Source organism: Muntiacus reevesi, chromosome 16 (assembly GCF_963930625.1).
Source record: "Muntiacus reevesi chromosome 16, mMunRee1.1, whole genome shotgun sequence".
Taxonomy (NCBI): Eukaryota; Metazoa; Chordata; class Mammalia; order Artiodactyla; family Cervidae; genus Muntiacus; species Muntiacus reevesi.
This window is the reverse complement of record NC_089264.1, coordinates 32184201-32198996: the sequence shown is the minus strand read 5'-3', so window position 1 is coordinate 32198996 and position 14796 is coordinate 32184201. Positions and strand designations below refer to the sequence as shown.

Genomic DNA, 14796 nt, shown 5'->3' with positions numbered 1-14796 from the left:
AAAAAGTGTCAACCTATCTGCATGCTCCTATGTTTATAACAAACATGGATGTGCCTTTTAAGTTGCCTTTCAAAGTACATTAGCATAGGTAACGTAAAGCTGTCTGTCTCTATGTGGAAATAAACCAGAGTTTTGAATTTCAACTAAAATGGTTTTCAGGTAGTTATGTGCATTATTTTTAATTAAAAAACATTAAAAGCTATCCCTTTCTGTTGAGTTATTCTCTTACACTCATTTCATGTTTATTCTTAGTACCTAAATATTCTAGATGTCAATATTCTGACTATAATACTTCTTCAATTCCAGTGCTTTGATATTTAAATGATAATGTTTCAGATATTTAAAAGTAAATGTTTTTAGTAAGTTCAGATATGCTTTAGTGCACTAATTCAATATTTATCTGTTTAAGAAAAATTATTGTTTAATTTTTTTTCCAGTATGTGTTATTTGTGCTTAGGTCTTTGGGATATAAAACCAGTATGCATTTTACAAGTAATAATCCATATGTTTTTAAATCTGTGAGTCAGAGAGTTGTCCAATAAGAACAATAAATTCATAGTCCGCATTAAATCTTATTTCACCATAAGTTCATTCAACCCAGGAGCTGCAAGTAAACAGAATTCACCTATTTCAGTGCCCTCAATTTTCAAACAAGTTGACTGAGTTCCAGAAAAGTGAAGTCACTTGTTCACTAATGCATGTTCTTTGTGGAAATCTAGTCTTTTAAAAAGTAGTGATTATTCTTATAACAAGGAAAAAGTAAGTACTTATGCATTTGCACTCAGATATTTCATTTTACTCAATTTAAGAGACTGATGTTTAGCAGACTAAATTCTAAATTTCTAAATGACTGACTGCAACTATAGAATGTAACCCTCTTGGATCTGTAGCACTATTGGTGACAGTGAGAAACGATCACTAAGACATGAATGGTATCTGTGCAGAGATAGCTAAGTTGTAGCTACTAGATATTTCTTATGCATTTGAATGCCTGTTGATGCCCCATACTTTTCTTGTTTTTACAAAATGTCTTATCTCAGTGGTATTTAATTCTCCAAACATATAAATAAAAATTAAAGCCATGATCATAGTTAATTCTTCATCATACCTCTCTTATCTGACAGTGAGAGCTTAATGTATTTCACTAGATAAAAGTAATATTAAAGAATAATTTCTTAGTAGTGAGTCCTTAAAGGATCCCCTTGTACAAGTTTCTGATATGATTTGGGTAGTTGTTAACATAGAATAATGTTCTAAAGATTTCATGTTTTGTACTTCTGGTGATATATTTAGGACATAAGCATCAGAATCAGCAAATTACCAATGATATGCATGCAGAACCTTCTACCAGTAACTGGATGTAACTGTCATAATAGATTTTAAGGCAATTGGTATTTAAAAAAAAAAAAAATTGGGATGGGAATTATTTTAAATAAAACAAGTAAAGCATTTTAAATCTGCTAAGTTGTTACCTATTTGAAATATTATTCATTAGTGTAACTTTTTCATGACAAATATATTTTCTATAATTTTCAATACCTGTTTATAATGTTTTATATTCTTGTATGCAATAAGAATAATTTGTTATCTTTGATATTTGCTCACATTTTCTCAGGAAATATAATTTGATCTTTATCACAAGTGTGTATGTGTATATATATGTATATATATATATACACACACACCTACATACATTCTGTTTGAAATTTGCAATAGTATTTGTGAGAAAAAAAATCTTGTAGAAATCTTGCATATTAGGGATGATGTTTTCACCTCTTTCTTTTTAAAGCTGTCAATATTAGCCGGAAATTGTTCTTTACTGATCTTTATGGATCATGTTTCAGTGACATGAATGTCAGAATATAAGAGACTACAGTATCTATTAATATAATATCCTTGTGAAGATAGTTGTTACTACACATTTTGCTTGAGATGGGAAATAGAATCCCCAGAAGATATTAATTATAATGAAAACTGTTAAAAGAAATTTCCAAAAATTCACTACAGTGATTAAGTTCAAAGGTTTGTACAATAAACAACTTCTAGCCTGCCGCAGATTTATCAAGAATCTTAAAACTAATGTTAAATTACAACATGCTCTGATTTCTAATGCAAATGACAAGAATTATTTAAAAATAATTTCAGAGTATCTCAGCAAAGGCCTATAAACACAATAGTTCTTATGATGAGGGAGATTGTTAAATAAATGATGACTGTGTCTTAAATAATCAATGCCAATTTAACCTCTTTCACCCTCCTCTGTCTCACAGGCTTAGTTTATTGAAAGATCAAAGAATAATTTCTTAGGTGTCAGTTGTGTTATTAAAACAGGATGGAAGATGAATAGATGTAGTCAGGTAGCAATGTTGTCGATTACAAGATTATGTTAAGAGGTAGGCAAGATTCTTCTGATTACATCAGCTGTATAAATAGATACTTCAACAAAGCACATATGCTGCCTATAAAAATTTTATAGTTTGAACTACTGCAAATAACATTTTGGTTAAAGCAATTGAGAATGAGTGACCAAAATGCTACAGTGAAATTTTATTTTCTGACAGAAGATTCAGATCCTTTAATTAATTTGACACCATTATGGACAATTTTTTAACTTCCTTTTGTTGTTCTCCAGAAGATTGTCATTTTCAAAGTGACTGATTAACTTTAGGTGTAAATTTTCCTTTCAGTTACTTCCTAAACTTGACTCAGAACAGTCACAGTATCTAGAGATTGCTCTTTTAGTCAGAAACACTGAAATTTTAAGGTCTTCCACTCATTAGCATATATTTTACACTTATATTTAAAACAAGTGTTTAGTTGAACTAGGAATGTTTTGTTCATACTTTAAGAGTTTTACAGTTACCAGGTATTTCATCAGATATTATTATTCATCATTGTTATTCTAAATATTATTAATAGTTTGTATGTGGCTATTTTAAAATCAGCTGAATTGTGGTTTCACACATATGTCTCAGTCATGCATGAGTGAAGCATAAATCAGTTTGGAAATGTATGCTCACACCTCTGTGTGTTCTGCAGATATTTTAATACATTTCCAAGGGTGGGACTTGTTTTATAAACACAGCTTTCTACTTAACTAGTTGCATTGTGAATACAGATTTTGAAAAACTCAATGCAATCACCTGTGTATTTGCAATCTATGCTATTTTTCTCATGTTTAATTTTGCAGGCCCTCCTGGCACAGTTAGTAGTGTTCAGGGAATTCTAACAAATATGAAAATAGTTCATCAAGTAAGGAATAAGAGTAACTAGTTTTTACAGTAATTGTTTTATTAGCTATTAGAGCAGGAGAGTATTTTGTGTTCAGTTCAGTCGCTCAGTCGTGTCCGACTCTTTGAGACCCCATTACACTAATACATTATGTCAGCTTATGTGTTAAGCCCGGGCTTCCCAGGTAGCTCAGAAGGTATCTGGACTTCTGCCTGCAATGCAGGAGACCAGTGTTAAATCCCTGGATCAGGAAGATCCCCTGGAGAAGGAAATAGCAACCCACTCCAGTATTCTTGCCTGGAAAGATCCTGTGGATGGAAGAGACTGGCAGGCTACCGTCTATCAGATCCCAAAGAGTGGGAGGCAACTTAGTGACTAACACTTTCATCGGTTAAGTCCAATTCTAAGAATTGAATAGCTATTGATTAGGCTGTCTCATCCGACTGTTAATAAAGTGTAGTTTCTTAAATCTGTTTTAGACCCATCCGTTGCTATCATCTTCCTTAGATTCAATACTTATCCTGATCATGCCTCAATGTGATCCAGTATTTAGTAAAGGAGTGCCTTCCCCCAGTGTGCTTCATTCTTTAATATTTACTTAGCTCAGGTATTTATGTTGATTTTTAGAAACTAAAAAAAAAAAAAAAAAATCAGGTTTAAAGCTGAATGATATATTCCAGGTTTTCATTTTTTTTAAGGTTTTTAAAATAGCATTTAATACTTAAAAGTTAACATGTGCATAACAGAAAGTCAAAAAACACAGAAGCAAAAACCAAAGTCATTCATTTGTAATCACAAGCAGTTTACCATTTGATGTGTCCTTCTGGGTCTCATTTGTGTATTTCTCTTGAACTCCAATTTTTATATTACATTAAAAGCAGTTTTCAGACAGGAACATTGATGAAAACACTGGAAACAACATCTGCCACAGTTGTTTGCTAATTAATGGAGATATCACAGCTTACCTAGTGGTAACATTCTCAGGGTATCACTTCTGAAAATCCATGCATGTATTCATTCAACAAATATTGATAAGTGCTTCCTGGAAACCAGGCCTTCTTCTGCATACTTGAGATACATCCTTTAACCAAACAAATAATCCCTCAGGGAGTTTGCATCTCATTATTATATTTAAAACAAAAAATTAAATATAATAAATAAGCAAAGTATATGGTATGTTAGAAGCTCCTAAGTGCAATGTAAAAGAGAAAAAAACACAGGGAAAAGATAATTGTGAATGTAGGGGTGTGGTCAGGGTTATGATCAGAAATTTTATATACCGTGATCTGGACAGATCTGAGGGTGACATGTTCTTTATGAGACTTGGAGGTGAGGTGAAAATCACCATTAGCCAGAAATCCTTTTGTGATGTGCTTCTTGAAACCTATTGAAGACCCTCAGTCAGAATAAACTGATTTATCTTGGCTCCATGGATAAGAATAATTGGCTTCATTTAGGGGCCCTCTATTATTAAAATAGGCTTTAAACCCCAGAGTCAGACCCAGTGTACCAAGTGACTCACATGAGGGGAACCCAGGCCACCCGAGGGAACAGCCTGCTCAGCCTTATCTTAAGATCATATTCACTTACATAGGCACTGAGAAGAAAGCTGGGTAAAATCAAGTTCGATAAGTAAATTGCATTTGCTTTTCTTCTTTTTCTTTTTTTTGCTTGCATTGTCTCCACCCTCTACTCTGTCTGTGTACCACTGTTCTTCAGCCCAGGCGGTGCTAACTCTATAAACATTAAATGTATAATTAGATTTCATTGTATATCTACACATCCCATTTATTAGAGATATGCTACTAAAAGTGAACAGAGAAAGTACTCAGTAATTGGTGAAAAATGAGTAAATTAACTAAAAGACTCTAATGTTATTTTTATAACCCTAAAAAGTCTATAACAAATCAGTATGCATTATTTTACTTTATTCACAAGAATCATACAGAAGTACATATTGCTACCCTACATTTTTACTCTCTGTTATATTGAACTAGTATTTTGCAGTGACTACTTTGCACCTTTTAGAAGACATATTAATATTAAATGCAAATTAGCATAGACAGTCAGGTGAGGTGAAAAAAACCTTTTAAACATGGATGACAACATGCAATTGTCCTTAACATACTGCACTGAATAGTTCCCTTTGAAATCCTGAATCTTCATGTAGGAACTAGATCATTCCTGGAATGTCTCCAGGTCTTTAGTTCTTGCTACATAGAATTGGTGTTAGTTAACTGATAGTTCTTTTGTTAAGTGAATCTGTGGTTGAAATGCTGATGGGGGAAATAACAAGGCTAAGTTTTAACCAAGAAAACTCGTATAATTGTAGAAATATTAATTAAAGTGAAAGAGCACACCCACAAATATTTTATATAGCTCAAGTTAGGTGGGGGAGGAAAAATTACTTTCCCTCTACCCTTCTTGGCCGAGGACTCCACTCTACAACAATAAGAGACAAAATAGCTGTAGAAAACAAACTAGTTTAGTGACATGTATACTGCCTGTATGAATGGGAGATACCCAGGAAAGCAGGAGTTCCTTGAAATTGCCTAAACCACCACCTTAAACACCCATTATAGCTGAAGGCAAGAGGATGGGAGTAGGGAGGGTAGTTACGGGAGGTTTCCAGGAAAAAATACAGTAAACAAAGGATATGATTGTTATGTAGATTTAAGTTGGTACCTTCTTCATAAATAGAATTTTCTAGAGATTTGGTCATTTTCCTCCTTCTGGTACAGAGAGGGAGATACCCCTACAAACAGAGGTTCATCTTAAAAATGTGAATTCTTCTTACAAAAGGTCACTTCTTAGTTTTTTAGAACTTATCCTGCTGTTTCTTAAAAATAAGCTCAGGATAAACCGTTTGGCAAAGAAGCTTGTTTTGCTGTAGTATATTCTGCTTTCCTTCAGCTAGTAATAGTGAGGATCACACTTGCTTAAAAATGTGCTAATTCTGTGATAGTACTGATATGAGAAAAGACATGTAGATATTTGTTGAAAAGAAAATTTTTCCCAACCCACTTCTACTTCCATCTGAGATGCCATCTCTATAGGAAATCTAATTTCAAAATTTCTGATAGTTCCTTAGAAAATTCTAGAAGTCATTTTAGTATTTTCCAGTATGCTAAATGTCATTGCATAAAAGAGAGTCCCTTCTGGAGGAAGAAAACAAAATGTATATACTAAAGACATCTCTCAGTGTCTATCATGATTATGGAATTGTTGCTAATCATAATTTGTATTAAGTTCTAAGTTTACTCAAATACTTGTTCAATGTAAATCTTTGAGTGTTTATATTTACTGATTTCTAGAGAAAGGAATGGTTTCCTTTAATGTGGTCTACAAATAAGAAAATCTGTAAAATGAAGTTTATTCTTTATATATGTATACATGCATATCCTTGCAATTTAAATATAAAAATATTATACAGATAAATATGTAAAGTGTTAGTCACTCAGCGGTGCCTGACTCTTTGCGACCCATGGACTGTAGCCCACCAGGCTCCTCTACTGTTTTCAGGCAAGAACACTGGAGTGGGGTAGCCATTCCATTCTCCAGGGGACCTTCCCAACCCAGAAATTGATTCCCAATTCCCAACCCAGTGCCTTGCATTGCAGGCAGATTATCTACCACTGAAGCCACCAGAGAAGCCCATCAGTAAAGCTGTATATATACCTAAACACATATATACACGCAAATACTTACATGACATAACTTTAAAAAAGAACCTACATTTATTTACTATTTTTATTATACAGCATAGGATTAGATGCAAATTTTTAAACTTTTGCATGTATATAATAAGAATTAAATTATACACTAATATGTTTTAAATGGCTATTCAAATTTTAATATGATTAAATTGGAATTAGAAAAATATTGGCTGGGTATATTTGTGACCTAACTATGTTGTATTTTGTGTGAATTAATATTTAACTGTTTTTTAACAGTAGTAGTCACATTGACTCCCTAAAAACATTAACTTTTCAGTAACTTCCATAAAAAATTTCAGATTGAACCTAAAATATATAGAAAGATATATCACATTTCTAGAAATTTATACCTCATACCTTTTTTTAGCCAAGAACAGATATTATTTCCCTTGCATACAGTTATTTCCTTTGTTTCTAGTAGTTTTAATCACATGAATTAGAATTTTTAACTCTTTATGAACTTTATAGTGAAAATTAAGAAGTAAGCAATTATAGACTGCATGTTGCTGTTTTTGTTTTAGTCACTGAGTCATTTCTGACTATTGCGGTGGAGCCTGCTAGGCTCTTGCCCATGGGATTTCCCAGGCAAGAATACTGGAGTGGGTTGCCATTTCTTGCTGCAGGGGATCTTTCCAGCCCAGGGAGCAAACGTGCATTTCCTGCATTGGTAGGCAGATTGGTGTATATTACTACAGTATTCTTTACCTTGGAAAATTAACTATTAATAAATTTTATGATTTCTAGAAGTTTGTCATCTTTTTATAGTAAAGTCTTTCAATGTGACACAAGAAATGTTCACTAACAAACCCAAATATAATCAGTTCCTCTATCATAGGAAGTCAAATGTAGATAAGCCTATGTTCAGTAATAATTGTTGAATATTTTGTCTAATTTGGAAATAATTTATGTATTCAATAAAATTCTATCCCTTTACTCAGCAACATTCTAAGGATGGAAATTACCAAAAGGATTTGTGAAACTACTTAAGTAGACATATAGTAATGTATAATTATTGCTGAAAAGCTAAACTAAAAACTCTTATCCTACTTAAATCACTTGTTCTCATCAGTTATGTTTCAGTTACTTTTGAAAACTTTGTGTGACATTAGACAAAGTCAGCCATCATCCTCAGCTGTTTGTCTTGCCTATAAATTTTGTAATAGAGATAGTACGAAGTTCTTTGACTAGTAAACCTAGATAGAATGAGTGTTACATGTCTGCATTATACTTAATGTTAGTAACACGGAAGTTATGTCTTTTAATTAAACCAATAAACTTCAGATAGCTTTTATTTACTGGTGACTATTCAATATTCTGTGACTTTTTAAAATTGGATTACTATATTTCTGAAAGTTTCAGGAATACTTAGTTTATAAAGCACTTATTTGAAGTCAGTTAAGTAGAGGTCTTTTACAAAATAATTTTGGCAGTGACATCTGGAGATAGAAAAAAATCACACATCTACAGCATGCATATATAGACATCTATAAGCATACAGATACAAATATAGATCTTATAGCTTTCATTTAAAAAATTTAGCTATGAGTCAGGTGTATTACTAGTACTTGACTAGTTTTTGAGATCAGATGGATCCAAATTGTGTTTCTGGACATTTGTCCATTAAGATGTTTTCAATTTTGTTTTTGTTATTATCGTCTTTGTTGTTCTTGGTCCCCCCCCCCCCCCCAGTATTCATAAAAGAGATGGAATTTTTCATTTGCCCATTTTAAAAATAACTCTTTTTTTCTATTTCTGATAAACATCTCCCTAAAGTTTGCATTTCAAAGAGTGGTTCTTAGGTTCTAGAGAAGATGGAATAGACAAATTTTAAGATTTGGTAGAAAATTTACATTTCAGACACAGAGAAAATATCCAAATTTTCTCCAAAATGGGGTATATTTGCCTGTTATCAGAGGCCTGAAATAATTTGCTGTTTAAACTTTCCTTATTTTTCTAAAGTGTTGGGCTTCCCTGGTGGCTCAGATGGTAAAGTATCCACCTGCAATGAGGGAGACCTGGGTTCAATCGCCAGGCTGGGAAGATCCCCTGGAGGAGGGCGTGGCAACCCACTCCAGTATTCTTGCCTGGAGTATCCCCATGGACAGAGGAGCCTGGTGGGTTACAGTCCATGGGCTCGCAAAGAGTCGGACACGACTAAGTAAACAGCACCAACCTCTTGAATGCATTTTGAGATGAATAGAGGACTTTAAGAGGGAGGGGGTTAAAAAAAGAAAGGCTGGACTTGGAATTGTTTCTAGGGCTGCAGCTCTGGTTTTGCAAAGATTTCAAAGGCAAAGTTGTTTCTAATTCCTCAAAGAATTTAGTTGTAGCCTAAATTTTATATCAAGGAACTGAACTTCCCACCCAACTACATTATTTTCAGTTTACTTTATATCAGGTAGAAGATTTCCAAATAAAATGGAAAAATCCCGGAGCTTTAATGTTTAGTGCAGTATGCCTTTCTTAAAAATGTATATAGAGCATTCAACAAAGGCCTTGCAGTGTTATTTTTTTTTTCCTAAGTGTACAGTTCAACCTTAGACCAATTAACCTTTTGAGGAGAAAGCCTCTACTTTTGTTTAAGTCAGTACCTGAACATTAGCCTCTAGCTGATGTTTCTTGATCGTTTGAAAGAGGGCCTGGGAGAAAAACTGGTCATCTGTTTCTTCTGTGAGCGGATTTTCCCAAGAGGCCGTCTGTCTTATCTGATAAATACAGTGCAATCATGGGTGGGAAGAATACCCTTTAGCTACCAATCATGGTTTCTGTGAATGTGGATGTCCACTAATCTTTGTAACTGTTCTCTAAATGTGATAGTATCTGCTGAAAGGCATGATAAATGAGGCTTTGTGATTTTATCTTGTTAGAGGAATCTGTAAGGCAGGCCATTTTAATTCTTAGTGTCCTCTTTTCAGTTTGGTCTTTCCATAGGTACCAAAAAGAAAATTGTTAGAATGAGAGCTCTCTAATTTTTTATTCAAATATATAAGTTTTTCCAGTTCATAGGATTCATCATCTGGTTATTGACAAGTAGGATCTTATAGCATCCTATAGGATCTTATAGGATCTCAATAGCATCTCAAACCAATAAGGCTTTTTATGGCTTGACCATAGATGCTAGAGGCATCCCAAAAGGCATCTCTATCTGTCTATAGGGAGACAGATCCAAGAGACCTGCCTTTGGTAAGAAATATTACCCTTGGCTAGCTTCTGCCAGTTTTCCAGATTCCCTTGTGCAGACTCCAGAGCAACTATGGTGTTTCAGCAGGTCCCATTGTGGATCTCAAAACTGTAGGGGTAGAAAAATAACTTTCCCTCTGTCTGTCTAGGTTCTTGACTGACTGTTCCTGTCATAAAAGACATTAACAGAAGAAAAGCAAAAATTTAATAACGTGTATATTTTATGTTTACATGAAGATATACATAGAAACTGAGTTAACTCCCTAAAATAGCCAAGTCAACACTAAATACCACTGCCAGCTAGAGATGAAAGAAAGGTGTAGTAGTGGGGAGGCAAGTTAAGGGGGGTTACCGGGAACAACACCATAAACACGGTTGAGGTTGTTATAAAGATTGAAGTCAGTGCCCTTTCCATTGACATGAATTTCTAGAGATTTAGTCAACATCTTCTTTCTGGTATAGAGAGTGAGGCAGTCTTAAAAATGGAGAGTTCCCTTATGATGTAAATGTTTCTTATGAAAGGCCAACTTTACTCAGTTTTCAAAGCTTCTTCTGTGTCTGTAGTTTCTTAAAAATCACATTTTCTTAATTAAGTGCAGTTTTTATACTAAAGAGACAGATTTCGGGATGACAAGTTCTATTCACCTTCACTAGCTTATATCTTCTGCCAATAAAATAAGCAGTAATAATTTTGAGGAAAAAACATTAAAATATTGGATTTTTTGTTGTTCAGTCGGTAAGTCATGTATTATTGTTTCAAAGTAAGGATGTAAAGTGTTTTAATAATTTATAAATAACTATAGAGAACTAAAGAAAAAATAACTCCCATAAATGTTTGGCTTCATACCAAATAGGCAAAAGATTTGGAACTTTCAAATAATGCATTACAGAAAATTTCCTAAAAGAGAGCCACATGTAACATTAACCTCATGCTCTATAAAGTAAGAATATCAGAAAATTACACTCTTGCATGATGCCACATTTTTAAGATGATGATTAGAATTTTAAACATGCATATCTGAAAATTTATACCAAAAAGAATGTAATTTGCAATTCAGAGTACTTAAAGAGTCATAGTTCTTCACATATCAGAATTACTCAGGTTTGTCATTATTTTATGAGCTTTGTACTTGTAAGTGGATTTACAGATTTGGATTTAATCCATCAAATTACAGGAAAACTTGTTTAAGCTTTAGTCTAATAGTGTAATTTTCAAAAAGAAATATAAATAGGTTACATATTTTCTTGCATTGGAAAAGTATAACATAAGGATTGATAAATTAGTCATTTTTTTAGTCTAAGAAAAGATTAGAATTAGAAATACAGTGTTTTTCAAATTTTGAGATTATAAGAAACACTTTATATTGCTCCCAAAATGCTATTTAGTTATTGTTAATTTGTGGTAAAGTTGCTACAAACTCTAATTTAGTCAGGAAGGATTAAATTTTCTTCTTTAAGGGAACATCAGTAATGAGTCACTATTGGACCTTAAGACAAACATTGCTTGCTGTGAGTGTATGTATTATTTTCTACTCTTTTAAAGGTTTTTTCCCCTCTATTTTCATTTTTTATCATGTTAAAATAAACATACAGACACTGAATCCAGAGTATATCTGTAAATATATGTACATAAACATACCTGTGTTTACATATTTTAGCATTGATATTATTGTACTGTAATATTAATAACTTCTACTTTATAGTTTAAATGACCAGGTATTATTCAATCATGTGGCCCTTTAAACATCCATTTTACTTTTCTCAAGTATTTTCCCTTTAAAGAATAGCATTGTTGTATATTATAATTCCCTATCAAGAGAGATTTTGAAAAATCTTAACAAAAATGTACATGATTTTATTCTCCATCTATCAATACTGTCTCTAGAACTCAACATAGTACATATGTTTTGTACATATATATACATATATACCAAATAGTTTTTCTATAAGATCTTCCTTTATGAGTATTATTTATAATAGTTAAAGATGAAAACAACACAAAATATACACCAACAGGAAAGTGTTTAGTGATGGCTCATTCACAAAATGGAGGGCTGGGAAGTCCCCCCACCCAGTCCTTGCCAAGAAAGAGGAAACATCAATGTTCTGATAGGGAATAGTCTCTAGACTTACATTAGTAAGTGAAACAGTGAAGCTGTAAAGCCGTTGCAATATCCCCAGAGTGGTTAATCATAAAAAAGTACCCTATTTTTCAAATTACTATTGTCTCTACAGTCAAGTTAAGGGGAACCATTTATTTTCATTAGTTGAGCTTTAATATTCCTGGTAATTTCCTGCCCTCACCTCGTGTTCTGCTAGCTAAAGAGGACAGAGAGTTATTGAGACTTTTTGTCCTCATGACAAATATAGAATATTATAAACTCTTATAGAAGCAAAAGCTAAGATCATATACTTTATGACGTCTATCTCACCTAACATATTTAATCTGTTATATGTTCTCCTTCATTTTAGAATATTAAAAGGGGAATCTGTGTTAGAGCTTTATTAAAAACATGAATGTTAGAAATCGTAAAATACACTGGAATATAGATTTTAGATTTTTAAAATTTATAAAATATATTTTCTTTTTACATTAATTCAGCTACCATTTGGGGAACAGATGCCAAACACTGAATATCCATTTAAATGTTAGCCTTAATGATTCTGGAGAATTTTTTTTTTTAAATAACATGTTTGGTTGGCAAATACATAAATGCTTCTCTGTAGCGCATACAAGCAAAGCCCTGAGTTCACGTCCACCTCCAAGAGAGAACACCTTTTTTCATTTATTTAGTCATTTACAAAATAAAAGGAAAAAAGGTGTCCTGGCATTGAGATTGTTAATGAAATGTTGTTGCTGAACCACAAAAGACGCCAGGATCCTTGGCCTCTGGAGGAGAAGAATTCAGTCCGGGGCAGGAGAAGAGGCTTGATTGCTCTATGCTTTTACTAAATCATAAAAGACATAGAGAAAGCTTCTGACATAGACATCAGAAGGGGGCAGAAAGAGTGCCCCCTTGCTAGTGTTAGCAATGGAGTTATATACCTTTTAATTAGTTATTAAAATCAATCAAGAGTGTCTCAAGTTTGTGCAAATTTTACCAGACCCACTCCCACAATTTACATTTTGGCATAACAAGATTAGAATTTAACACTAGAAAGATCCTACCAGACCCACTCCCATAGTATACATTCTAAGACATCAGGATTAGTCAGAAGGTTTTCAGGAAGGAGGACTGTCCTCAAGAAACTCTCAGAAACTGTCCTCAAGCAGGGTACATTTCTGTTGTATAATCCCTGGTACTGAGTTTAATCTGAGTTGTGTAATTGACTAAGGCTTTAAGGAATGTAGACACCAAAAGTGTGTCCTTTCCTCTTCCTTGAGAATTCCAGACCCCTGTCTCCACTTTGAGGGCCCCAGACTCCTTTCTCCTCCTTGGGGACCCTAGACTTCTTATCAGTCTGCCAATTGACTCTCTCAGTAGCAGTGAACAAGAAGTACACAAATTTTCTTTCTTCATAAACTTTGTCGTCTTGTGGATGAGGACAGGAAGTCTACTAGAAACGAGACAGAGTTTCACATGGTGATAAAGGACCGCGGTGTAAATAAGCAGAAAGATGAGATTAGTGATAAGTCCAGTGAAGTAGGAGCCTTGTGCCCTCACTGTGACAGAAGACTCATCTGGGAAGACCTGAGGATGGTGCCTCAGCTGTAACCCGAGTGGTGGATCAACTGTTCACAAAACTGGAGCATCTTGTAGGACAAATTGGATTATAAAGAACAGTCACCTTCCAGTACTGATTGCTGCTTTAGGATGGATTTCCATTGGTTTTGGTCTTGACTTCCTACTTCAAGTCTCTACTTACTCTAATTTATATATATTTATCACAGATAAATCTAAAAGAAGTAATCACAAACATGCAGCTTGCAGTATGTTGTATTATTACTTTAAAACTCTTAATGGCTGACTAAGGCCTGAAAGATAAAATCCATATTACTCAAACCAGCATTCTAGCTACTAAAATTACACTCTTTCCTACTTAAGCAGTTTTAGCTCTGTTCCCAAACATAAACCTTTTATTCCACTTAAGTTGCTCCAACACAAGTTGCTAATTCTTGTCTCCCTTGTTGAGTGTTTTTGATTATTATGTTTTTAACTGTTTGGTTTAGAATGCCCCTCCTCTGTAATGCCCCTCCTCTCTTTTTAAACCCAAATCCAATCCTCTACACTTGATCTGGAGTGATCTCTCTTTCCATAGAATAACTTCTGCAGTTACTAGTCCTGAAAACCTATCCTGTAGCTGTCAGTACTAGATATTGTTATATGCTCTATATATTTATGTATATATCTCCTATGTATTGACATGGAACTTATCTTGTAGTATGGCTAATCTTTTCTATATCATTTCTATCTCTCCAACTGAATTCTGCTTTCCTTAGGAGCAGCTGCCATATTCTAGACTTCTTAGACCCTCTATTTATTTTTATACACATTGTCTGAACAATGGAGTTCCTCTTTTTAAGGTGAAATATTTTGAAATGTTTTAATTTCCTGTCACTTAAAATTTCAATAAAGAATAAATTAAAGTATTAATAATTGTGGTAGGTTGAAAATACTTTTGGAGCTTTGTGTTCAGGATGATCTATAAAAATATCAGGAGAGCCATA

The 14796-nt window shown here is 33.6% G+C and overlaps 1 protein-coding gene across 2 annotated transcripts in view; it reads left to right on the top strand.

Moving 5' to 3' along the window:
- Positions 1 to 14796, top strand: part of CCSER1 (coiled-coil serine rich protein 1) — a 1376611-nt gene that overhangs the window by 770247 nt on the left and 591568 nt on the right. The window lies entirely within an intron of this gene.